We start from the raw sequence: 21,460 nt of genomic DNA, 5'->3' as shown, positions 1-21,460 counted from the left end.
CAACAGCATGTAACATTCCTGCTAAATCTTTTGAAAAATCTTCATCAGGTCAATCAGTTACAGACATCGCCACCTCTGTGTACTTAGGATTCATTCCACGTTTGTGATTTGCGAAAAAAACATAGAGAGTACAGATAATGTCAACAGCTGAAGTGGTTTGTACAATGTATATTGTTTGGTGATTACATCGTGGCAGTGGTTATCTCCCATTGACCGTGATTGAGACTGTATGGCTGCTCCTGTGTAAACTGTCCAGTTGAGAGAAGTTGGTGGGATGTTTGTGAGATAAGACATCAATATACATGTTGTTAACTGTCTAGTTGAGAGAAGCTGGTGGGAAGTTTGTGAGATAAGACATCGTTACACCTTAATTAGCCCCCTGATCGTGATCAAATACGTTTCCAGTCATGTTTCAATGGTACAAAGTCCTGATATTGGAAATGATGGAACCAGTAAGAGGAAATGCCGTGAGAGAAAAGAAAACATACAATCAATGGTACACGAAAGAGATTCATGCTCGTTTACAGGTGGTTCCGTGGTGTAGTGGTTATCACGTCTGCTTAACACGCAGAAGGCCGCGAGTTCGAGCCTCGCCGGAACCTTACTTTTGGGGGGATTTCCATTATTTCATGGAATGTATACATCTCTCTTTCTCAGGTAAAAACCTACCACCAGCGAAGGGGGCTTGATACTACTTAATGTTTTGTTTCTTGTCACCTTTTACAAATGTACACCACCCCTCAGCAGATCCTCAACTTGCCGTGCTCTGTTAGTGTCCGTGGCAGGTATAAGTCTTTACAAACACTGCAACAACACAGCTGCGGTTCAGTGGTGTAGTGGTTATCACGTCTGCTTCACACGCAGAAGGCCGCGAGTTCGAGCCTCGCCTGAACCTTGATGTTTTGGCTCTATGAATTGTTATTTTACTTCTCTCTTGCTGGCACACACAGCGTATTGAGTTGACTGTGTCCACTGTTGATTAATTATGAAGTCACGCACAAAGTGTCTATATGAAGTGGCTAATCGACATTTACTTGGAAAAATAGATAAGCCAAACCACTCAGAATGCCTCTCTTCCCTCCATCTCTGCCACATGTGACTGAGAGGAACGGTCATCAATAACCAGAGTTACTAGCCTGAGCTGGCACTCACCCTGGTTCGCTTCGCGCTCAGAAAGAGAGGCTGTCTATCGTCCTCGTGGTTTGGTAGACTGTCAGTTTTACCTGAAGTCATGGCGATGCATACTATAGAAATGATCCCTAAAAGTATGATCTTAACTAACATATGGCGGAATTTGTACCTACTTCTTTTCAAAAGGCAAGCCAGTGGGGTATGCAACAGCATGTAACATTCCTGCTAAATCTTTTGAAAAATCTTCATCAGGTCAATCAGTTACAGACATCGCCACCTCTGTGTACTTAGGATTCATTCCACGTTTGTGATTTGCGAAAAAAACATAGAGAGTACAGATAATGTCAACAGCTGAAGTGGTTTGTACAATGTATATTGTTTGGTGATTACATCGTGGCAGTGGTTATCTCCCATTGACCGTGATTGAGACTGTATGGCTGCTCCTGTGTAAACTGTCCAGTTGAGAGAAGTTGGTGGGATGTTTGTGAGATAAGACATCAATATACATGGTGTTAACTGTCTAGTTGAGAGAAGCTGGTGGGAAGTTTGTGAGATAAGACATCGTTACACCTTAATTAGCCCCCTGATCGTGATCAAATACGTTTCCAGTCATGTTTCAATGGTACAAAGTCCTGATATTGGAAATGATGGAACCAGTAAGAGGAAATGCCGTGAGAGAAAAGAAAACATACAATCAATGGTACACGAAAGAGATTCATGCTCGTTTACAGGTGGTTCCCTGGTGTAGTGGTTATCACGTCTGCTTAACACGCAGAAGGCCGCGAGTTCGAGCCTCGCCGGAACCTTACTTTTGGGGGGATTTCCATTATTTCATGGAATGTATACATCTCTGTTTCTCAGGTAAAAACCTACCACCAGCGAAGGGGGCTTGATACTACTTAATGTTTTGTTTCTTGTCACCTTTTACAAATGTACACCACCCCTCAGCAGATCCTCAACTTGCCGTGCTCTGTTAGTGTCCGTGGCAGGTATAAGTCTTTACAAACACTGCAACAACACAGCTGCGGTTCAGTGGTGTAGTGGTTATCACGTCTGCTTCACACGCAGAAGGCCGCGAGTTCGAGCCTCGTCTGAACCTTGATGTTTTGGCTCTTCTATGAATTGTTATTTTACTTCTCTCTTGCTGGCACACACAGCGTATTGTGTTGACTGTGTCCACTGTTGATTAATTATGAAGTCACGCACAAAGTGTCTATATGAAATGGCTAATCGACATTTACTTGGAAAAATAGATAAGCCAAACCACTCAGAATGCCTCTCTTCCCTCCATCTCTGCCACATGTGACTGAGAGGAACGGTCATCAATAACCAGAGTTACTAGCCTGAGCTGGCACTCACCCTGGTTCGCTTCGCGCTCAGAAAGAGAGACTGTCAGTTTTACCTGAAGTCCTGCTGGTGGCAGGTATAAGTCTTTACAAACACTGCAGCAACACTGCAGAGGTTCAGTGGTGTAGTGGTTATCACGTCTGCTTCACACGCAGAAGGCCGCGAGTTCGAGCCTCGCCTGAACCTTAATGTTTTGGCTCTTCTATGAATTGTTATTTTACTTCTCTCTTGCTGGCACACACAGCGTATTGTGTTGACTGTGTCCACTGTTGATTAATTATGAAGTCACGCACAAAGTGTCTATATGAAGTGGCTAATCGACATTTACTTGGAAAAATAGATAAGCCAAACCACTCAGAATGCCTCTCTTCCCTCCATCTCTGCCACATGTGACTGAGAGGAACGGTCATCAATAACCAGAGTTACTAGCCTGAGCTGGCACTCACCCTGGTTCGCTTCGCGCTCAGAAAGAGAGGCTGTCTATCGTCCTCGTGGTTTGGTAGACTGTCAGTTTTACCTGAAGTCATGGCGATGCATACTATAGAAATGATCCCTAAAAGTATGATCTTAACTAACATATGGCGGAATTTGTACCTACTTCTTTTCAAAAGGCACGCCAGTGTGGTATGCAACAGCATGTAACATTCCTGCTAAATCTTTTGAAAAATCTTCATCAGGTCAATCAGTTACAGACATCGCCACCTCTGTGTACTTAGGATTCATTCCACGTTTGTGATTTGCGAAAAAAACATAGAGAGTACAGATAATGTCAACAGCTGAAGTGGTTTGTACAATGTATATTGTTTGGTGATTACATCGTGGCAGTGGTTATCTCCCATTGACCGTGATTGAGACTGTATGGCTGCTCCTGTGTAAACTGTCCAGTTGAGAGAAGTTGGTGGGATGTTTGTGAGATAAGACATCAATATACATGGTGTTAACTGTCTAGTTGAGAGAAGCTGGTGGGAAGTTTGTGAGATAAGACATCGTTACACCTTAATTAGCCCCCTGATCGTGATCAAACACGTTTCCAGTCATGTTTCAATGGTACAAAGTCCTGATATTGGAAATGATGGAACCAGTAAGAGGAAATGCCGTGAGAGAAAAGAAAACATACAATCAATGGTACACGAAAGAGATTCATGCTCGTTTACAGGTGGTTCCGTGGTGTAGTGGTTATCACGTCTGCTTAACACGCAGAAGGCCGCGAGTTCGAGCCTCGCCGGAACCTTACTTTTGGGGGGATTTCCATTATTTCATGGAATGTATACATCTCTCTTTCTCAGGTAAAAACCTACCACCAGCGAAGGGGGCTTGATACTACTTAATGTTTTGTTTCTTGTCACCTTTTACAAATGTACACCACCCCTCAGCAGATCCTCAACTTGCCGTGCTCTGTTAGTGTCCGTGGCAGGTATAAGTCTTTACAAACACTGCAACAACACAGCTGCGGTTCAGTGGTGTAGTGGTTATCACGTCTGCTTCACACGCAGAAGGCCGCGAGTTCGAGCCTCGTCTGAACCTTGATGTTTTGGCTCTTCTATGAATTGTTATTTTACTTCTCTCTTGCTGGCACACACAGCGTATTGTGTTGACTGTGTCCACTGTTGATTAATTATGAAGTCACGCACAAAGTGTATATATGAAGTGGCTAATCGACATTTACTTGGAAAAATAGATAAGCCAAACCACTCAGAATGCCTCTCTTCCCTCCATCTCTGCCACATGTGACTGAGAAGAACGGTCATCAATAACCAGAGTTACTAGCCTGAGCTGGCACTCACCCTGGTTCGCTTCGCGCTCAGAAAGAGAGGCTGTCTATCGTCCTCGTGGTTTGGTAGACTGTCAGTTTTACCTGAAGTCATGGCGATGCATACTATAGAAATGATCCCTAAAAGTATGATCTTAACTAACATATGGCGGAATTTGTACCTACTTCTTTTCAAAAGGCACGCCAGTGTGGTATGCAACAGCATGTAACATTCCTGCTAAATCTTTTGAAAAATCTTCATCAGGTCAATCAGTTACAGACATCGCCACCTCTGTGTACTTAGGATTCATTCCACGTTTGTGATTTGCGAAAAAAACATAGAGAGTACAGATAATGTCAACAGCTGAAGTGGTTTGTACAATGTATATTGTTTGGTGATTACATCGTGGCAGTGGTTATCTCCCATTGACCGTGATTGAGACTGTATGGCTGCTCCTGTGTAAACTGTCCAGTTGAGAGAAGTTGGTGGGATGTTTGTGAGATAAGACATCAATATACATGGTGTTAACTGTCTAGTTGAGAGAAGCTGGTGGGAAGTTTGTGAGATAAGACATCGTTACACCTTAATTAGCCCCCTGATCGTGATCAAACACGTTTCCAGTCATGTTTCAATGGTACAAAGTCCTGATATTGGAAATGATGGAACCAGTAAGAGGAAATGCCGTGAGAGAAAAGAAAACATACAATCAATGGTACACGAAAGAGATTCATGCTCGTTTACAGGTGGTTCCGTGGTGTAGTGGTTATCACGTCTGCTTAACACGCAGAAGGCCGCGAGTTCGAGCCTCGCCGGAACCTTACTTTTGGGGGGATTTCCATTATTTCATGGAATGTATACATCTCTCTTTCTCAGGTAAAAACCTACCACCAGCGAAGGGGGCTTGATACTACTTAATGTTTTGTTTCTTGTCACCTTTTACAAATGTACACCACCCCTCAGCAGATCCTCAACTTGCCGTGCTCTGTTAGTGTCCGTGGCAGGTATAAGTCTTTACAAACACTGCAACAACACAGCTGCGGTTCAGTGGTGTAGTGGTTATCACGTCTGCTTCACACGCAGAAGGCCGCGAGTTCGAGCCTCGCCTGAACCTTGATGTTTTGGCTCTTCTATGAATTGTTATTTTACTTCTCTCTTGCTGGCACACACAGCGTATTGAGTTGACTGTGTCCACTGTTGATTAATTATGAAGTCACGCACAAAGTGTCTATATGAAGTGGCTAATCGACATTTACTTGGAAAAATAGATAAGCCAAACCACTCAGAATGCCTCTCTTCCCTCCATCTCTGCCACATGTGACTGAGAGGAACGGTCATCAATAACCAGAGTTACTAGCCTGAGCTGGCACTCACCCTGGTTCGCTTCGCGCTCAGAAAGAGAGGCTGTCTATCGTCCTCGTGGTTTGGTAGACTGTCAGTTTTACCTGAAGTCATGGCGATGCATACTATAGAAATGATCCCTAAAAGTATGATCTTAACTAACATATGGCGGAATTTGTACCTACTTCTTTTCAAAAGGCACGCCAGTGTGGTATGCAACAGCATGTAACATTCCTGCTAAATCTTTTGAAAAATCTTCATCAGGTCAATCAGTTACAGACATCGCCACCTCTGTGTACTTAGGATTCATTCCACGTTTGTGATTTGCGAAAAAAACATAGAGAGTACAGATAATGTCAACAGCTGAAGTGGTTTGTACAATGTATATTGTTTGGTGATTACATCGTGGCAGTGGTTATCTCCCATTGACCGTGATTGAGACTGTATGGCTGCTCCTGTGTAAACTGTCCAGTTGAGAGAAGTTGGTGGGATGTTTGTGAGATAAGACATCAATATACATGTTGTTAACTGTCTAGTTGAGAGAGGCTGGTGGGAAGTTTGTGAGATAAGACATCGTTACACCTTAATTAGCCCCCTGATCGTGATCAAATACGTTTCCAGTCATGTTTCAATGGTACAAAGTCCTGATATTGGAAATGATGGAACCAGTAAGAGGAAATGCCGTGAGAGAAAAGAAAACATACAATCAATGGTACACGAAAGAGATTCATGCTCGTTTACAGGTGGTTCCGTGGTGTAGTGGTTATCACGTCTGCTTAACACGCAGAAGGCCGCGAGTTCGAGCCTCGCCGGAACCTTACTTTTGGGGGGATTTCCATTATTTCATGGAATGTATACATCTCTCTTTCTCAGGTAAAAACCTACCACCAGCGAAGGGGGCTTGATACTACTTAATGTTTTGTTTCTTGTCACCTTTTACAAATGTACACCACCCCTCAGCAGATCCTCAACTTGCCGTGCTCTGTTAGTGTCCGTGGCAGGTATAAGTCTTTACAAACACTGCAACAACACAGCTGCGGTTCAGTGGTGTAGTGGTTATCACGTCTGCTTCACACGCAGAAGGCCGCGAGTTCGAGCCTCGCCTGAACCTTGATGTTTTGGCTCTATGAATTGTTATTTTACTTCTCTCTTGCTGGCACACACAGCGTATTGAGTTGACTGTGTCCACTGTTGATTAATTATGAAGTCACGCACAAAGTGTCTATATGAAGTGGCTAATCGACATTTACTTGGAAAAATAGATAAGCCAAACCACTCAGAATGCCTCTCTTCCCTCCATCTCTGCCACATGTGACTGAGAGGAACGGTCATCAATAACCAGAGTTACTAGCCTGAGCTGGCACTCACCCTGGTTCGCTTCGCGCTCAGAAAGAGAGGCTGTCTATCGTCCTCGTGGTTTGGTAGACTGTCAGTTTTACCTGAAGTCATGGCGATGCATACTATAGAAATGATCCCTAAAAGTATGATCTTAACTAACATATGGCGGAATTTGTACCTACTTCTTTTCAAAAGGCACGCCAGTGTGGTATGCAACAGCATGTAACATTCCTGCTTAATCTTTTGAAAAATCTTCATCAGGTCAATCAGTTACAGACATCGCCACCTCTGTGTACTTAGGATTCATTCCACGTTTGTGATTTGCGAAAAAAACATAGAGAGTACAGATAATGTCAACAGCTGAAGTGGTTTGTACAATGTATATTGTTTGGTGATTACATCGTGGCAGTGGTTATCTCCCATTGACCGTGATTGAGACTGTATGGCTGCTCCTGTGTAAACTGTCCAGTTGAGAGAAGTTGGTGGGATGTTTGTGAGATAAGACATCAATATACATGGTGTTAACTGTCTAGTTGAGAGAAGCTGGTGGGAAGTTTGTGAGATAAGACATCGTTACACCTTAATTAGCCCCCTGATCGTGATCAAATACGTTTCCAGTCATGTTTCAATGGTACAAAGTCCTGATATTGGAAATGATGGAACCAGTAAGAGGAAATGCCGTGAGAGAAAAGAAAACATACAATCAATGGTACACGAAAGAGATTCATGTTCGTTTACAGGTGGTTCCGTGGTGTAGTGGTTATCACGTCTGCTTAACACGCAGAAGGCCGCGAGTTCGAGCCTCGCCGGAACCTTACTTTTGGGGGGGATTTCCATTATTTCATGGAATGTATACATCTCTCTTTCTCAGGTAAAAACCTACCACCAGCGAAGGGGGCTTGATACTACTTAATGTTTTGTTTCTTGTCGCCTTTTACAAATGTACACCACCCCTCAGCAGATCCTCAACTTGCCGTGCTCTGTTAGTGTCCGTGGCAGGTATAAGTCTTTACAAACACTGCACCAACACAGCTGCGGTTCAGTGGTGTAGTGGTTATCACGTCTGCTTCACACGCAGAAGGCCGCGAGTTCGAGCCTCGCCTGAACCTTGATGTTTTGGCTCTTCTATGAATTGTTATTTTACTTCTCTCTTGCTGGCACACACAGCGTATTGTGTTGACTGTGTCCACTGTTGATTAATTATGAAGTCACGCACAGAGTGTCTATATGAAGTGGCTAATCGACATTTACTTGGAAAAATAGATAAGCCAAACCACTCAGAATGCCTCTCTTCCCTCCATCTCTGCCACATGTGACTGAGAGGAACGGTCATCAATAACCAGAGTTACTAGCCTGAGCTGGCACTCACCCTGGTTCGCTTCGCGCTCAGAAAGAGAGGCTGTCTATCGTCCTCGTGGTTTGGTAGACTGTCAGTTTTACCTGAAGTCATGGCGATGCATACTATAGAAATGATCCCTAAAAGTATGATCTTAACTAACATATGGCGGAATTTGTACCTACTTCTTTTCAAAAGGCACGCCAGTGTGGTATGCAACAGCATGTAACATTCCTGCTAAATCTTTTGAAAAATCTTCATCAGGTCAATCAGTTACAGACATCGCCACCTCTGTGTACTTAGGATTCATTCCACGTTTGTGATTTGCGAAAAAAACATAGAGAGTACAGATAATGTCAACAGCTGAAGTGGTTTGTACAATGTATATTGTTTGGTGATTACATCGTGGCAGTGGTTATCTCCCATTGACCGTGATTGAGACTGTATGGCTGCTCCTGTGTAAACTGTCCAGTTGAGAGAAGTTGGTGGGATGTTTGTGAGATAAGACATCAATATACATGGTGTTAACTGTCTAGTTGAGAGAAGCTGGTGGGAAGTTTGTGAGATAAGACATCGTTACACCTTAATTAGCCCCCTGATCGTGATCAAATACGTTTCCAGTCATGTTTCAATGGTACAAAGTCCTGATATTGGAAATGATGGAACCAGTAAGAGGAAATGCCGTGAGAGAAAAGAAAACATACAATCAATGGTACACGAAAGAGATTCATGCTCGTTTACAGGTGGTTCCGTGGTGTAGTGGTTATCACGTCTGCTTAACACGCAGAAGGCCGCGAGTTCGAGCCTCGCCGGAACCTTACTTTTGGGGGGATTTCCATTATTTCATGGAATGTATACATCTCTGTTTCTCAGGTAAAAACCTACCACCAGCGAAGGGGGCTTGATACTACTTAATGTTTTGTTTCTTGTCGCCTTTTACAAATGTACACCACCCCTCAGCAGATCCTCAACTTGCCGTGCTCTGTTAGTGTCCGTGGCAGGTATAAGTCTTTACAAACACTGCAGCAACACAGCTGCGGTTCAGTGGTGTAGAGGTTATCACGTCTGCTTCACACGCAAAAGGCCGCGAGTTCGAGCCTCGCCTGAACCTTGATGTTTTGGCTCTTCTATGAATTGTTATTTTACTTCTCTCTTGCTGGCACACACAGCGTATTGTGTTGACTGTGTCCACTGTTGATTAATTATGAAGTCACGCACAAAGTGTCTATATGAAGTGGCTAATCGACATTTACTTGGAAAAATAGATAAGCCAAACCACTCAGAATGCCTCTCTTCCCTCCATCTCTGCCACATGTGACTGAGAGGAACGGTCATCAATAACCAGAGTTACTAGCCTGAGCTGGCACTCACCCTGGTTCGCTTCGCGCTCAGAAAGAGAGGCTGTCTATCGTCCTCGTGGTTTGGTAGACTGTCAGTTTTACCTGAAGTCATGGCGATGCATACTATAGAAATGATCCCTAAAAGTATGATCTTAACTAACATATGGCGGAATTTGTACCTACTTCTTTTCAAAAGGCACGCCAGTGTGGTATGCAACAGCATGTAACATTCCTGCTAAATCTTTTGAAAAATCTTCATCAGGTCAATCAGTTACAGACATCGCCACCTCTGTGTACTTAGGATTCATTCCACGTTTGTGATTTGCGAAAAAAACATAGAGAGTACAGATAATGTCAACAGCTGAAGTGGTTTGTACAATGTATATTGTTTGGTGATTACATCGTGGCAGTGGTTATCTCCCATTGACCGTGATTGAGACTGTATGGCTGCTCCTGTGTAAACTGTCCAGTTGAGAGAAGTTGGTGGGATGTTTGTGAGATAAGACATCAATATACATGGTGTTAACTGTCTAGTTGAGAGAAGCTGGTGGGAAGTTTGTGAGATAAGACATCGTTACACCTTAATTAGCCCCCTGATCGTGATCAAATACGTTTCCAGTCATGTTTCAATGGTACAAAGTCCTGATATTGGAAATGATGGAACCAGTAAGAGGAAATGCCGTGAGAGAAAAGAAAACATACAATCAATGGTACACGAAAGAGATTCTTGTTCGTTTACAGGTGGTTCCGTGGTGTAGTGGTTATCACGTCTGCTTAACACGCAGAAGGCCGCGAGTTCGAGCCTCGCCGGAACCTTACTTTTGGGGGGGATTTCCATTATTTCATGGAATGTATACATCTCTCTTTCTCAGGTAAAAACCTACCACCACCGAAGGGGGCTTGATACTACTTAATGTTTTGTTTCTTGTCGCCTTTTACAAATGTACACCACCCCTCAGCAGATCCTCAACTTGCCGTGCTCTGTTAGTGTCCGTGGCAGGTATAAGTCTTTACAAACACTGCACCAACACAGCTGCGGTTCAGTGGTGTAGTGGTTATCACGTCTGCTTCACACGCAGAAGGCCGCGAGTTCGAGCCTCGCCTGAACCTTGATGTTTTGGCTCTTCTATGAATTGTTATTTTACTTCTCTCTTGCTGGCACACACAGCGTATTGTGTTGACTGTGTCCACTGTTGATTAATTATGAAGTCACGCACAAAGTGTCTATATGAAGTGGCTAATCGACATTTACTTGGAAAAATAGATAAGCCAAACCACTCAGAATGCCTCTCTTCCCTCCATCTCTGCCACATGTGACTGAGAGGAACGGTCATCAATAACCAGAGTTACTAGCCTGAGCTGGCACTCACCCTGGTTCGCTTCGCGCTCAGAAAGAGAGGCTGTCTATCGTCCTCGTGGTTTGGTAGACTGTCAGTTTTACCTGAAGTCATGGCGATGCATACTATAGAAATGATCCCTAAAAGTATGATCTTAACTAACATATGGCGGAATTTGTACCTACTTCTTTTCAAAAGGCACGCCAGTGTGGTATGCAACAGCATGTAACATTCCTGCTAAATCTTTTGAAAAATCTTCATCAGGTCAATCAGTTACAGACATCGCCACCTCTGTGTACTTAGGATTCATTCCACGTTTGTGATTTGCGAAAAAAACATAGAGAGTACAGATAATGTCAACAGCTGAAGTGGTTTGTACAATGTATATTGTTTGGTGATTACATCGTGGCAGTGGTTATCTCCCATTGACCGTGATTGAGACTGTATGGCTGCTCCTGTGTAAACTGTCCAGTTGAGAGAAGTTGGTGGGATGTTTGTGAGATAAGACATCAATATACATGGTGTTAACTGTCTAGTTGAGAGAAGCTGGTGGGAAGTTTGTGAGATTAGACATCGTTACACCTTAATTAGCCCCCTGATCGTGATCAAATACGTTTCCAGTCATGTTTCAATGGTACAAAGTCCTGATATTGGAAATGATGGAACCAGTAAGAGGAAATGCCGTGAGAGAAAAGAAAACATACAATCAATGGTACACGAAAGAGATTCATGCTCGTTTACAGGTGGTTCCGTGGTGTAGTGGTTATCACGTCTGCTTAACACGCAGAAGGCCGCGAGTTCGAGCCTCGCCGGAACCTTACTTTTGGGGGGGATTTCCATTATTTCATGGAATGTATACATGTCTCTTTCTCAGGTAAAAACCTACCACCAGCGAAGGGGGCTTGATATACTTAATGTTTTGTTTCTTGTCGCCTTTTACAAATGTACACAACCCCTCAGCACATCCTCAACTTGCCGTGCTCTGTTAGTGTCCGTGGCAGGTATAAGTCTTTACAAACACTGCAGCAACACAGCTGAGGTTCAGTGGTGTAGTGGTTATCACGTCTGCTTCACACGCAGAAGGCCGCGAGTTCGAGCCTCGCCTGAACCTTGATGTTTTGGCTCTTCTATGAATTGTTATTTTACTTCTCTCTTGCTGGCACACACAGCGTATTGTGTTGACTGTGTCCACTGTTGATTAATTATGAAGTCACGCACAAAGTGTCTATATGAAGTGGCTAATCGACATTTACTTGGAAAAATAGATAAGCCAAACCACTCAGAATGCCTCTCTTCCCTCCATCTCTGCCACATGTGACTGAGAGGAACGGTCATCAATAACCAGAGTTACTAGCCTGAGCTGGCACTCACCCTGGTTCGCTTCGCGCTCAGAAAGAGAGGCTGTCTATCGTCCTCGTGGTTTGGTAGACTGTCAGTTTTACCTGAAGTCATGGCGATGCATACTATAGAAATGATCCCTAAAAGTATGATCTTAACTAACATATGGCGGAATTTGTACCTACTTCTTTTCAAAAGGCACGCCAGTGTGGTATGCAACAGCATGTAACATTCCTGCTAAATCTTTTGAAAAATCTTCATCAGGTCAATCAGTTACAGACATCGCCACCTCTGTGTACTTAGGATTCATTCCACGTTTGTGATTTGCGAAAAAAACATAGAGAGTACAGATAATGTCAACAGCTGAAGTGGTTTGTACAATGTATATTGTTTGGTGATTACATCGTGGCAGTGGTTATCTCCCATTGACCGTGATTGAGACTGTATGGCTGCTCCTGTGTAAACTGTCCAGTTGAGAGAAGTTGGTGGGATGTTTGTGAGATAAGACATCAATATACATGGTGTTAACTGTCTAGTTGAGAGAAGCTGGTGGGAAGTTTGTGAGATAAGACATCGTTACACCTTAATTAGCCCCCTGATCGTGATCAAATACGTTTCCAGTCATGTTTCAATGGTACAAAGTCCTGATATTGGAAATGATGGAACCAGTAAGAGGAAATGCCGTGAGAGAAAAGAAAACATACAATCAATGGTACACGAAAGAGATTCATGCTCGTTTACAGGTGGTTCCGTGGTGTAGTGGTTATCACGTCTGCTTAACACGCAGAAGGCCGCGAGTTCGAGCCTCGCCGGAACCTTACTTTTGGGGGGGATTTCCATTATTTCATGGAATGTATACATCTCTCTTTCTCAGGTAAAAACCTACCACCAGCGAAGGGGGCTTGATACTACTTAATGTTTTGTTTCTTGTCGCCTTTTACAAATGTACACCACCCCTCAGCAGATCCTCAACTTGCCGTGCTCTGTTAGTGTCCGTGGCAGGTATAAGTCTTTACAAACACTGCAGCAACACAGCTGCGGTTCAGTGGTGTAGAGGTTATCACGTCTGCTTCACACGCAAAAGGCCGCGAGTTCGAGCCTCGCCTGAACCTTGATGTTTTGGCTCTTCTATGAATTGTTATTTTACTTCTCTCTTGCTGGCACACACAGCGTATTGTGTTGACTGTGTCCACTGTTGATTAATTATGAAGTCACGCACAAAGTGTCTATATGAAGTGGCTAATCGACATTTACTTGGAAAAATAGATAAGCCAAACCACTCAGAATGCCTCTCTTCCCTCCATCTCTGCCACATGTGACTGAGAGGAACGGTCATCAATAACCAGAGTTACTAGCCTGAGCTGGCACTCACCCTGGTTCGCTTCGCGCTCAGAAAGAGAGGCTGTCTATCGTCCTCGTGGTTTGGTAGACTGTCAGTTTTACCTGAAGTCATGGCGATGCATACTATAGAAATGATCCCTAAAAGTATGATCTTAACTAACATATGGCGGAATTTGTACCTACTTCTTTTCAAAAGGCACGCCAGTGTGGTATGCAACAGCATGTAACATTCCTGCTAAATCTTTTGAAAAATCTTCATCAGGTCAATCAGTTACAGACATCGCCACCTCTGTGTACTTAGGATTCATTCCACGTTTGTGATTTGCGAAAAAAACATAGAGAGTACAGATAATGTCAACAGCTGAAGTGGTTTGTACAATGTATATTGTTTGGTGATTACATCGTGGCAGTGGTTATCTCCCATTGACCGTGATTGAGACTGTATGGCTGCTCCTGTGTAAACTGTCCAGTTGAGAGAAGTTGGTGGGATGTTTGTGAGATAAGACATCAATATACATGGTGTTAACTGTCTAGTTGAGAGAAGCTGGTGGGAAGTTTGTGAGATAAGACATCGTTACACCTTAATTAGCCCCCTGATCGTGATCAAATACGTTTCCAGTCATGTTTCAATGGTACAAAGTCCTGATATTGGAAATGATGGAACCAGTAAGAGGAAATGCCGTGAGAGAAAAGAAAACATACAATCAATGGTACACGAAAGAGATTCTTGTTCGTTTACAGGTGGTTCCGTGGTGTAGTGGTTATCACGTCTGCTTAACACGCAGAAGGCCGCGAGTTCGAGCCTCGCCGGAACCTTACTTTTGGGGGGGATTTCCATTATTTCATGGAATGTATACATCTCTCTTTCTCAGGTAAAAACCTACCACCACCGAAGGGGGCTTGATACTACTTAATGTTTTGTTTCTTGTCGCCTTTTACAAATGTACACCACCCCTCAGCAGATCCTCAACTTGCCGTGCTCTGTTAGTGTCCGTGGCAGGTATAAGTCTTTACAAACACTGCACCAACACAGCTGCGGTTCAGTGGTGTAGTGGTTATCACGTCTGCTTCACACGCAGAAGGCCGCGAGTTCGAGCCTCGCCTGAACCTTGATGTTTTGGCTCTTCTATGAATTGTTATTTTACTTCTCTCTTGCTGGCACACACAGCGTATTGTGTTGACTGTGTCCACTGTTGATTAATTATGAAGTCACGCACAAAGTGTCTATATGAAGTGGCTAATCGACATTTACTTGGAAAAATAGATAAGCCAAACCACTCAGAATGCCTCTCTTCCCTCCATCTCTGCCACATGTGACTGAGAGGAACGGTCATCAATAACCAGAGTTACTAGCCTGAGCTGGCACTCACCCTGGTTCGCTTCGCGCTCAGAAAGAGAGGCTGTCTATCGTCCTCGTGGTTTGGTAGACTGTCAGTTTTACCTGAAGTCATGGCGATGCATACTATAGAAATGATCCCTAAAAGTATGATCTTAACTAACATATGGCGGAATTTGTACCTACTTCTTTTCAAAAGGCACGCCAGTGTGGTATGCAACAGCATGTAACATTCCTGCTAAATCTTTTGAAAAATCTTCATCAGGTCAATCAGTTACAGACATCGCCACCTCTGTGTACTTAGGATTCATTCCACGTTTGTGATTTGCGAAAAAAACATAGAGAGTACAGATAATGTCAACAGCTGAAGTGGTTTGTACAATGTATATTGTTTGGTGATTACATCGTGGCAGTGGTTATCTCCCATTGACCGTGATTGAGACTGTATGGCTGCTCCTGTGTAAACTGTCCAGTTGAGAGAAGTTGGTGGGATGTTTGTGAGATAAGACATCAATATACATGGTGTTAACTGTCTAGTTGAGAGAAGCTGGTGGGAAGTTTGTGAGATTAGACATCGTTACACCTTAATTAGCCCCCTGATCGTGATCAAATACGTTTCCAGTCATGTTTCAATGGTACAAAGTCCTGATATTGGAAATGATGGAACCAGTAAGAGGAAATGCCGTGAGAGAAAAGAAAACATACAATCAATGGTACACGAAAGAGATTCATGCTCGTTTACAGGTGGTTCCGTGGTGTAGTGGTTATCACGTCTGCTTAACACGCAGAAGGCCGCGAGTTCGAGCCTCGCCGGAACCTTACTTTTGGGGGGGATTTCCATTATTTCATGGAATGTATACATGTCTCTTTCTCAGGTAAAAACCTACCACCAGCGAAGGGGGCTTGATATACTTAATGTTTTGTTTCTTGTCGCCTTTTACAAATGTACACAACCCCTCAGCACATCCTCAACTTGCCGTGCTCTGTTAGTGTCCGTGGCAGGTATAAGTCTTTACAAACACTGCAGCAACACAGCTGAGGTTCAGTGGTGTAGTGGTTATCACGTCTGCTTCACACGCAGAAGGCCGCGAGTTCGAGCCTCGCCTGAACCTTGATGTTTTGGCTCTTCTATGAATTGTTATTTTACTTCTCTCTTGCTGGCACACACAGCGTATTGTGTTGACTGTGTCCACTGTTGATTAATTATGAAGTCACGCACAAAGTGTCTATATGAAGTGGCTAATCGACATTTACTTGGAAAAATAGATAAGCCAAACCACTCAGAATGCCTCTCTTCCCTCCATCTCTGCCACATGTGACTGAGAGGAACGGTCATCAATAACCAGAGTTACTAGCCTGAGCTGGCACTCACCCTGGTTCGCTTCGCGCTCAGAAAGAGAGGCTGTCTATCGTCCTCGTGGTTTGGTAGACTGTCAGTTTTACCTGAAGTCATGGCGATGCATACTATAGAAATGATCCCTAAAAGTATGATCTTAACTAACATATGGCGGAATTTGTACCTACTTCTTTTCAAAAGGCACGCCAGTGTGGTATGCAACAGCATGTAACATTCCTGCTAAATCTTTTGAAAAATCTTCATCAGGTCAATCAGTTACAGACATCGCCACCTCTGTGTACTTAGGATTCATTCCACGTTTGTGATTTGCGAAAAAAACATAGAGAGTACAGATAATGTCAACAGCTGAAGTGGTTTGTACAATGTATATTGTTTGGTGATTACATCGTGGCAGTGGTTATCTCCCATTGACCGTGATTGAGACTGTATGGCTGCTCCTGTGTAAACTGTCCAGTTGAGAGAAGTTGGTGGGATGTTTGTGAGATAAGACATCAATATACATGGTGTTAACTGTCTAGTTGAGAGAAGCTGGTGGGAAGTTTGTGAGATAAGACATCGTTACACCTTAATTAGCCCCCTGATCGTGATCAAATACGTTTCCAGTCATGTTTCAATGGTACAAAGTCCTGATATTGGAAATGATGGAACCAGTAAGAGGAAATGCCGTGAGAGAAAAGAAAACATACAATCAATGGTACACGAAAGAGATTCATGCTCGTTTACAGGTGGTTCCGTGGTGTAGTGGTTATCACGTCTGCTTAACACGCAGAAGGCCGCGAGTTCGAGCCTCGCCGGAACCTTACTTTTGGGGGGGATTTCCATTATTTCATGGAATGTATACATCTCTCTTTCTCAGGTAAAAACCTACCACCACCGAAGGGGGCTTGATACTACTTAATGTTTTGTTTCTTGTCGCCTTTTACAAATGTACACCACCCCTCAGCAGATCCTCAACTTGCCGTGCTCTGTTAGTGTCCGTGGCAGGTATAAGTCTTTACAAACACTGCAGCAACACAGCTGCGGTTCAGTGGTGTAGAGGTTATCACGTCTGCTTCACACGCAAAAGGCCGCGAGTTCGAGCCTCGCCTGAACCTTGATGTTTTGGCTCTTCTATGAATTGTTATTTTACTTCTCTCTTGCTGGCACACACAGCGTATTGTGTTGACTGTGTCCACTGTTGATTAATTATGAAGTCACGCACAAAGTGTCTATATGAAGTGGCTAATCGACATTTACTTGGAAAAATAGATAAGCCAAACCACTCAGAATGCCTCTCTTCCCTCCATCTCTGCCACATGTGACTGAGAGGAACGGTCATCAATAACCAGAGTTACTAGCCTGAGCTGGCACTCACCCTGGTTCGCTTCGCGCTCAGAAAGAGAGGCTGTCTATCGTCCTCGTGGTTTGGTAGACTGTCAGTTTTACCTGAAGTCATGGCGATGCATACTATAGAAATGATCCCTAAAAGTATGATCTTAACTAACATATGGCGGAATTTGTACCTACTTCTTTTCAAAAGGCACGCCAGTGTGGTATGCAACAGCATGTAACATTCCTGCTAAATCTTTTGAAAAATCTTCATCAGGTCAATCAGTTACAGACATCGCCACCTCTGTGTACTTAGGATTCATTCCACGTTTGTGATTTGCGAAAAAAACATAGAGAGTACAGATAATGTCAACAGCTGAAGTGGTTTGTACAATGTATATTGTTTGGTGATTACATCGTGGCAGTGGTTATCTCCCATTGACCGTGATTGAGACTGTATGGCTGCTCCTGTGTAAACTGTCCAGTTGAGAGAAGTTGGTGGGATGTTTGTGAGATAAGACATCAATATACATGGTGTTAACTGTCTAGTTGAGAGAAGCTGGTGGGAAGTTTGTGAGATTAGACATCGTTACACCTTAATTAGCCCCCTGATCGTGATCAAATACGTTTCCAGTCATGTTTCAATGGTACAAAGTCCTGATATTGGAAATGATGGAACCAGTAAGAGGAAATGCCGTGAGAGAAAAGAAAACATACAATCAATGGTACACGAAAGAGATTCATGCTCGTTTACAGGTGGTTCCGTGGTGTAGTGGTTATCACGTCTGCTTAACACGCAGAAGGCCGCGAGTTCGAGCCTCGCCGGAACCTTACTTTTGGGGGGGATTTCCATTATTTCATGGAATGTATACATCTCTCTTTCTCAGGTAAAAACCTACCACCACCGAAGGGGGCTTGATACTACTTAATGTTTTGTTTCTTGTCGCCTTTTACAAATGTACACCACCCCTCAGCAGATCCTCAACTTCCCGTGCTCTGTTAGTGTCCGTGGCAGGTATCAGTTACAGACATCGCCACCTCTGTGTACTTAGGATTCATTCCACGTTTTTGATTTGCGAAAAAAACATAGAGAGTACAGATAATGTCAACAGCTGAAGTGGTTTGTACAATGTATATTGTTTGGTGATTACATCGTGGCAGTGGTTATCTCCCATTGACCGTGATTGAGACTGTATGGCTGCTCCTGTGTAAACTGTCCAGTTGAGAGAAGTTGGTGGGATGTTTGTGAGATAAGACATCAATATACATGGTGTTAACTGTCTAGTTGAGAGAAGCTGGTGGGAAGTTTGTGAGATAAGACATCGTTACACCTTAATTAGCCCCCTGATCGTGATCAAATACGTTTCCAGTCATGTTTCAATGGTACAAAGTCCTGATATTGGAAATGATGGAACCAGTAAGAGGAAATGCCGTGAGAGAAAAGAAAACATACAATCAATGGTACACGAAAGAGATTCATGCGCGTTTACAGGTGGTTCCGTGGTGTAGTGGTTATCACGTCTGCTTAACACGCAGAAGGCCGCGAGTTCGAGCCTCGCCGGAACCTTACTTTTGGGGGGGATTTCCATTATCTCATGGAATGTATACATCTCTGTTTCTCAGGTAAAAACCTACCACCAGCGAAGGGGGCTTGATACTACTTAATGTTTTGTTTCTTGTCGCCTTTTACAAATGTACACCACCCCTCAGCAGATCCTCAACTTGCCGTGCTCTGTTAGTGTCCGTGGCAGGTATAAGTCTTTACAAACACTGCACCAACACAGCTGCGGTTCAGTGGTGTAGAGGTTATCACGTCTGCTTCACACGCAGAAGGCCGCGAGTTTGAGCCTCGCCTGAACCTTGATGTTTTGGCTCTTCTATGAATTGTTATTTTACTTCTCTCTTGCTGGCACACACAGCGTATTGTGTTGACTGTGTCCACTGTTGATTAATTATGAAGTCACGCACAAAGTGTCTATATGAAGTGGCTAATCGACATTTACTTGGAAAAATAGATAAGCCAAACCACTCAGAATGCCTCTCTTCCCTCCATCTCTGCCACATGTGACTGAGAGGAACGGTCATCAATAACCAGAGTTACTAGCCTGAGCTGGCACTCACCCTGGTTCGCTTCGCGCTCAGAAAGAGAGGCTGTCTATCGTCCTCGTGGTTTGGTAGACTGTCAGTTTTAACTGAAGTCATGGCGATGCATACTATAGAAATGATCCCTAAAAGTATGATCTTAACTAACATATGGCGGAATTTGTACCTACTTCTTTTCAAAAGGCACGCCAGTGTGGTATGCAACAGCATGTAACATTCCTGCTAAATCTTTTGAAAAATCTTCATCAGGTCAATCAGTTACAGACATCGCCACCTCTGTGTACTTAGGATTCATTCCACGTTTGTGATTTGCGAAAAAAACATAGAGAGTACAGATAATGTCAACAGCTGAAGTGGTTTGTACAATGTATATTGTTTGGTGATTACATCGTGGCAGTGGTTATCTCCCATTGACCGTGATTGAGACTGTATGGCTGCTCCTGTGTAAACTGTCCAGTTGAGAGAAGTTGGTGGGATGTTTGTGAGATAAGACATCAATATACATGGTGTTAACTGTCTAGTTGAGAGAAGCTGGTGGGAAGTTTGTGAGATAAGACATCGTTACACCTTAATTAGCCCCCTGATCGTGATCAAATACGTTTCCAGTCATGTTTCAATGGTACAAAGTCCTGATATTGGAAATGATGGAACCAGTAAGAGGAAATGCCGTGAGAGAAAAGAAAACATGCAATCAATGGTACACGAAAGAGATTCATGCTCGTTTACAGGTGGTTCCGTGGTGTAGTGGTTATCACGTCTGCTTAACACGCAGAAGGCCGCGAGTTCGAGCCTCGCCGGAACCTTACTTTTGGGGGGGATTTCCATTATTTCATGGAATGTATACATCTCTCTTTCTCAGGTAAAAACCTACCACCACCGAAGGGGGCTTGATACTACTTAATGTTTTGTTTCTTGTCGCCTTTTACAAATGTACACCACCCCTCAGCAGATCCTCAACTTGCCGTGCTCTGTTAGTGTCCGTGGCAGGTATAAGTCTTTACAAACACTGCACCAACACAGCTGCAGTTCAGTGGTGTAGTGGTTATCACGTCTGCTTCACACGCAGAAGGCCGCGAGTTCGAGCCTCGCCTGAACCTTGATGTTTTGGCTCTTCTATGAATTGTTATTTTACTTCTCTCTTGCTGGCACACACAGCGTATTGTGTTGACTGTGTCCACTGTTGATTAATCATGAAGTCACGCACAAAGTGTCTATATGAAGTGGCTAATCGACATTTACTTGGAAGAATAGATAAGCCAAACCACTCAGAATGCCTCTCTTCCCTCCATCTCTGCCACATGTGACTGAGAGGAACGGTCATCAATAACCAGAGTTACTAGCCTGAGCTGGCACTCACCCTGGTTCGCTTCGCGCTCAGAAAGAGAGGCTGTCTATCGTCCTCGTGGTTTGGTAGACTGTCAGTTTTACCTGAAGTCATGGCGATGCATACTATAGAAATGATCCCTAAAAGTATGATCTTAACTAACATATGGCGGAATTTGTACCTACTTCTTTTCAAAAGGCACGCCAGTGTGGTATGCAACAGCATGTAACATTCCTGCTAAATCTTTTGAAAAATCTTCATCAGGTCAATCAGTTACAGACATCGCCACCTCTGTGTACTTAGGATTCATTCCACGTTTGTGATTTGCGAAAAAAACATAGAGAGTACAGATAATGTCAACAGTTGAAGTGGTTTGTACAATGTATATTGTTTGGTGATTACATCGTGGCAGTGGTTATCTCCCATTGACCGTGA

General features: G+C 43.6%; 48 non-coding genes across 48 annotated transcripts; 32 read left to right on the top strand and 16 right to left on the bottom strand.

Annotated features, from left to right (window-relative positions):
- Positions 1-529: 529 nt before the first annotated feature.
- Trnav-aac (transfer RNA valine (anticodon AAC)) lies at positions 530-602 on the top strand. The gene has a single exon. It is a non-coding gene; the product is annotated as a tRNA-Val (tRNA).
- A 220-nt stretch (positions 603-822) lies between these two features.
- Trnav-cac (transfer RNA valine (anticodon CAC)) lies at positions 823-895 on the top strand. Its single transcript has one exon. It is a non-coding gene; the product is annotated as a tRNA-Val (tRNA).
- Positions 896-1,055: 160 nt separating this feature from the next.
- LOC139451217 (small nucleolar RNA U3) lies at positions 1,056-1,275 on the bottom strand. The gene has a single exon (XR_011652318.1). It is a non-coding gene; the product is annotated as a small nucleolar RNA U3 (small nucleolar RNA).
- Positions 1,276-1,864: 589 nt separating this feature from the next.
- Trnav-aac (transfer RNA valine (anticodon AAC)) lies at positions 1,865-1,937 on the top strand. Its single transcript has one exon. It is a non-coding gene; the product is annotated as a tRNA-Val (tRNA).
- Positions 1,938-2,157: 220 nt separating this feature from the next.
- Positions 2,158-2,230, top strand: Trnav-cac (transfer RNA valine (anticodon CAC)). The gene has a single exon. It is a non-coding gene; the product is annotated as a tRNA-Val (tRNA).
- A 163-nt stretch (positions 2,231-2,393) lies between these two features.
- Positions 2,394-2,607, bottom strand: LOC139451197 (small nucleolar RNA U3). The gene has a single exon (XR_011652300.1). It is a non-coding gene; the product is annotated as a small nucleolar RNA U3 (small nucleolar RNA).
- On the top strand, positions 2,592-2,664 carry Trnav-cac (transfer RNA valine (anticodon CAC)). Its single transcript has one exon. It is a non-coding gene; the product is annotated as a tRNA-Val (tRNA).
- Positions 2,665-2,827: 163 nt separating this feature from the next.
- On the bottom strand, positions 2,828-3,047 carry LOC139451215 (small nucleolar RNA U3). Its single transcript, XR_011652316.1, has one exon. It is a non-coding gene; the product is annotated as a small nucleolar RNA U3 (small nucleolar RNA).
- Positions 3,048-3,636: 589 nt separating this feature from the next.
- Trnav-aac (transfer RNA valine (anticodon AAC)) lies at positions 3,637-3,709 on the top strand. Its single transcript has one exon. It is a non-coding gene; the product is annotated as a tRNA-Val (tRNA).
- A 220-nt stretch (positions 3,710-3,929) lies between these two features.
- On the top strand, positions 3,930-4,002 carry Trnav-cac (transfer RNA valine (anticodon CAC)). Its single transcript has one exon. It is a non-coding gene; the product is annotated as a tRNA-Val (tRNA).
- Positions 4,003-4,165: 163 nt separating this feature from the next.
- LOC139451178 (small nucleolar RNA U3) lies at positions 4,166-4,385 on the bottom strand. The gene has a single exon (XR_011652284.1). It is a non-coding gene; the product is annotated as a small nucleolar RNA U3 (small nucleolar RNA).
- Positions 4,386-4,974: 589 nt separating this feature from the next.
- On the top strand, positions 4,975-5,047 carry Trnav-aac (transfer RNA valine (anticodon AAC)). Its single transcript has one exon. It is a non-coding gene; the product is annotated as a tRNA-Val (tRNA).
- A 220-nt stretch (positions 5,048-5,267) lies between these two features.
- On the top strand, positions 5,268-5,340 carry Trnav-cac (transfer RNA valine (anticodon CAC)). The gene has a single exon. It is a non-coding gene; the product is annotated as a tRNA-Val (tRNA).
- Positions 5,341-5,503: 163 nt separating this feature from the next.
- On the bottom strand, positions 5,504-5,723 carry LOC139451213 (small nucleolar RNA U3). Its single transcript, XR_011652315.1, has one exon. It is a non-coding gene; the product is annotated as a small nucleolar RNA U3 (small nucleolar RNA).
- Positions 5,724-6,312: 589 nt separating this feature from the next.
- Positions 6,313-6,385, top strand: Trnav-aac (transfer RNA valine (anticodon AAC)). Its single transcript has one exon. It is a non-coding gene; the product is annotated as a tRNA-Val (tRNA).
- A 220-nt stretch (positions 6,386-6,605) lies between these two features.
- Trnav-cac (transfer RNA valine (anticodon CAC)) lies at positions 6,606-6,678 on the top strand. The gene has a single exon. It is a non-coding gene; the product is annotated as a tRNA-Val (tRNA).
- Positions 6,679-6,838: 160 nt separating this feature from the next.
- On the bottom strand, positions 6,839-7,058 carry LOC139451212 (small nucleolar RNA U3). Its single transcript, XR_011652314.1, has one exon. It is a non-coding gene; the product is annotated as a small nucleolar RNA U3 (small nucleolar RNA).
- Positions 7,059-7,647: 589 nt separating this feature from the next.
- Trnav-aac (transfer RNA valine (anticodon AAC)) lies at positions 7,648-7,720 on the top strand. Its single transcript has one exon. It is a non-coding gene; the product is annotated as a tRNA-Val (tRNA).
- Positions 7,721-7,941: 221 nt separating this feature from the next.
- Trnav-cac (transfer RNA valine (anticodon CAC)) lies at positions 7,942-8,014 on the top strand. Its single transcript has one exon. It is a non-coding gene; the product is annotated as a tRNA-Val (tRNA).
- A 163-nt stretch (positions 8,015-8,177) lies between these two features.
- On the bottom strand, positions 8,178-8,397 carry LOC139451211 (small nucleolar RNA U3). Its single transcript, XR_011652313.1, has one exon. It is a non-coding gene; the product is annotated as a small nucleolar RNA U3 (small nucleolar RNA).
- Positions 8,398-8,986: 589 nt separating this feature from the next.
- Trnav-aac (transfer RNA valine (anticodon AAC)) lies at positions 8,987-9,059 on the top strand. The gene has a single exon. It is a non-coding gene; the product is annotated as a tRNA-Val (tRNA).
- A 220-nt stretch (positions 9,060-9,279) lies between these two features.
- Trnav-cac (transfer RNA valine (anticodon CAC)) lies at positions 9,280-9,352 on the top strand. Its single transcript has one exon. It is a non-coding gene; the product is annotated as a tRNA-Val (tRNA).
- Positions 9,353-9,515: 163 nt separating this feature from the next.
- Positions 9,516-9,735, bottom strand: LOC139451210 (small nucleolar RNA U3). The gene has a single exon (XR_011652312.1). It is a non-coding gene; the product is annotated as a small nucleolar RNA U3 (small nucleolar RNA).
- A 589-nt stretch (positions 9,736-10,324) lies between these two features.
- On the top strand, positions 10,325-10,397 carry Trnav-aac (transfer RNA valine (anticodon AAC)). Its single transcript has one exon. It is a non-coding gene; the product is annotated as a tRNA-Val (tRNA).
- Positions 10,398-10,618: 221 nt separating this feature from the next.
- Positions 10,619-10,691, top strand: Trnav-cac (transfer RNA valine (anticodon CAC)). Its single transcript has one exon. It is a non-coding gene; the product is annotated as a tRNA-Val (tRNA).
- A 163-nt stretch (positions 10,692-10,854) lies between these two features.
- LOC139451209 (small nucleolar RNA U3) lies at positions 10,855-11,074 on the bottom strand. The gene has a single exon (XR_011652311.1). It is a non-coding gene; the product is annotated as a small nucleolar RNA U3 (small nucleolar RNA).
- A 589-nt stretch (positions 11,075-11,663) lies between these two features.
- Positions 11,664-11,736, top strand: Trnav-aac (transfer RNA valine (anticodon AAC)). Its single transcript has one exon. It is a non-coding gene; the product is annotated as a tRNA-Val (tRNA).
- Positions 11,737-11,956: 220 nt separating this feature from the next.
- On the top strand, positions 11,957-12,029 carry Trnav-cac (transfer RNA valine (anticodon CAC)). The gene has a single exon. It is a non-coding gene; the product is annotated as a tRNA-Val (tRNA).
- A 163-nt stretch (positions 12,030-12,192) lies between these two features.
- Positions 12,193-12,412, bottom strand: LOC139451208 (small nucleolar RNA U3). Its single transcript, XR_011652310.1, has one exon. It is a non-coding gene; the product is annotated as a small nucleolar RNA U3 (small nucleolar RNA).
- A 589-nt stretch (positions 12,413-13,001) lies between these two features.
- On the top strand, positions 13,002-13,074 carry Trnav-aac (transfer RNA valine (anticodon AAC)). Its single transcript has one exon. It is a non-coding gene; the product is annotated as a tRNA-Val (tRNA).
- A 221-nt stretch (positions 13,075-13,295) lies between these two features.
- Trnav-cac (transfer RNA valine (anticodon CAC)) lies at positions 13,296-13,368 on the top strand. The gene has a single exon. It is a non-coding gene; the product is annotated as a tRNA-Val (tRNA).
- A 163-nt stretch (positions 13,369-13,531) lies between these two features.
- LOC139451207 (small nucleolar RNA U3) lies at positions 13,532-13,751 on the bottom strand. Its single transcript, XR_011652309.1, has one exon. It is a non-coding gene; the product is annotated as a small nucleolar RNA U3 (small nucleolar RNA).
- A 589-nt stretch (positions 13,752-14,340) lies between these two features.
- On the top strand, positions 14,341-14,413 carry Trnav-aac (transfer RNA valine (anticodon AAC)). Its single transcript has one exon. It is a non-coding gene; the product is annotated as a tRNA-Val (tRNA).
- Positions 14,414-14,634: 221 nt separating this feature from the next.
- Positions 14,635-14,707, top strand: Trnav-cac (transfer RNA valine (anticodon CAC)). The gene has a single exon. It is a non-coding gene; the product is annotated as a tRNA-Val (tRNA).
- A 163-nt stretch (positions 14,708-14,870) lies between these two features.
- LOC139451206 (small nucleolar RNA U3) lies at positions 14,871-15,090 on the bottom strand. The gene has a single exon (XR_011652308.1). It is a non-coding gene; the product is annotated as a small nucleolar RNA U3 (small nucleolar RNA).
- Positions 15,091-15,679: 589 nt separating this feature from the next.
- On the top strand, positions 15,680-15,752 carry Trnav-aac (transfer RNA valine (anticodon AAC)). The gene has a single exon. It is a non-coding gene; the product is annotated as a tRNA-Val (tRNA).
- A 220-nt stretch (positions 15,753-15,972) lies between these two features.
- Positions 15,973-16,045, top strand: Trnav-cac (transfer RNA valine (anticodon CAC)). The gene has a single exon. It is a non-coding gene; the product is annotated as a tRNA-Val (tRNA).
- Positions 16,046-16,208: 163 nt separating this feature from the next.
- Positions 16,209-16,428, bottom strand: LOC139451205 (small nucleolar RNA U3). The gene has a single exon (XR_011652307.1). It is a non-coding gene; the product is annotated as a small nucleolar RNA U3 (small nucleolar RNA).
- Positions 16,429-17,017: 589 nt separating this feature from the next.
- Trnav-aac (transfer RNA valine (anticodon AAC)) lies at positions 17,018-17,090 on the top strand. The gene has a single exon. It is a non-coding gene; the product is annotated as a tRNA-Val (tRNA).
- Positions 17,091-17,311: 221 nt separating this feature from the next.
- Positions 17,312-17,384, top strand: Trnav-cac (transfer RNA valine (anticodon CAC)). The gene has a single exon. It is a non-coding gene; the product is annotated as a tRNA-Val (tRNA).
- A 163-nt stretch (positions 17,385-17,547) lies between these two features.
- On the bottom strand, positions 17,548-17,767 carry LOC139451203 (small nucleolar RNA U3). The gene has a single exon (XR_011652305.1). It is a non-coding gene; the product is annotated as a small nucleolar RNA U3 (small nucleolar RNA).
- Positions 17,768-18,356: 589 nt separating this feature from the next.
- Trnav-aac (transfer RNA valine (anticodon AAC)) lies at positions 18,357-18,429 on the top strand. Its single transcript has one exon. It is a non-coding gene; the product is annotated as a tRNA-Val (tRNA).
- Positions 18,430-19,092: 663 nt separating this feature from the next.
- Trnav-aac (transfer RNA valine (anticodon AAC)) lies at positions 19,093-19,165 on the top strand. Its single transcript has one exon. It is a non-coding gene; the product is annotated as a tRNA-Val (tRNA).
- Positions 19,166-19,386: 221 nt separating this feature from the next.
- Trnav-cac (transfer RNA valine (anticodon CAC)) lies at positions 19,387-19,459 on the top strand. Its single transcript has one exon. It is a non-coding gene; the product is annotated as a tRNA-Val (tRNA).
- Positions 19,460-19,622: 163 nt separating this feature from the next.
- LOC139451216 (small nucleolar RNA U3) lies at positions 19,623-19,842 on the bottom strand. Its single transcript, XR_011652317.1, has one exon. It is a non-coding gene; the product is annotated as a small nucleolar RNA U3 (small nucleolar RNA).
- Positions 19,843-20,431: 589 nt separating this feature from the next.
- Trnav-aac (transfer RNA valine (anticodon AAC)) lies at positions 20,432-20,504 on the top strand. Its single transcript has one exon. It is a non-coding gene; the product is annotated as a tRNA-Val (tRNA).
- A 221-nt stretch (positions 20,505-20,725) lies between these two features.
- Positions 20,726-20,798, top strand: Trnav-cac (transfer RNA valine (anticodon CAC)). Its single transcript has one exon. It is a non-coding gene; the product is annotated as a tRNA-Val (tRNA).
- A 163-nt stretch (positions 20,799-20,961) lies between these two features.
- LOC139451202 (small nucleolar RNA U3) lies at positions 20,962-21,181 on the bottom strand. The gene has a single exon (XR_011652304.1). It is a non-coding gene; the product is annotated as a small nucleolar RNA U3 (small nucleolar RNA).
- Positions 21,182-21,460: the final 279 nt, after the last annotated feature.

This window comes from Haliotis cracherodii, unplaced genomic scaffold (genome assembly GCF_022045235.1).
Source record: "Haliotis cracherodii isolate W230 unplaced genomic scaffold, xgHalCrac1.p SCAF_8, whole genome shotgun sequence".
NCBI classification, from domain to species: Eukaryota; Metazoa; Mollusca; class Gastropoda; order Lepetellida; family Haliotidae; genus Haliotis; species Haliotis cracherodii.
Note: the sequence above shows the minus strand (reverse complement) of the source record. Positions and strands in the feature narration are given on the sequence as shown.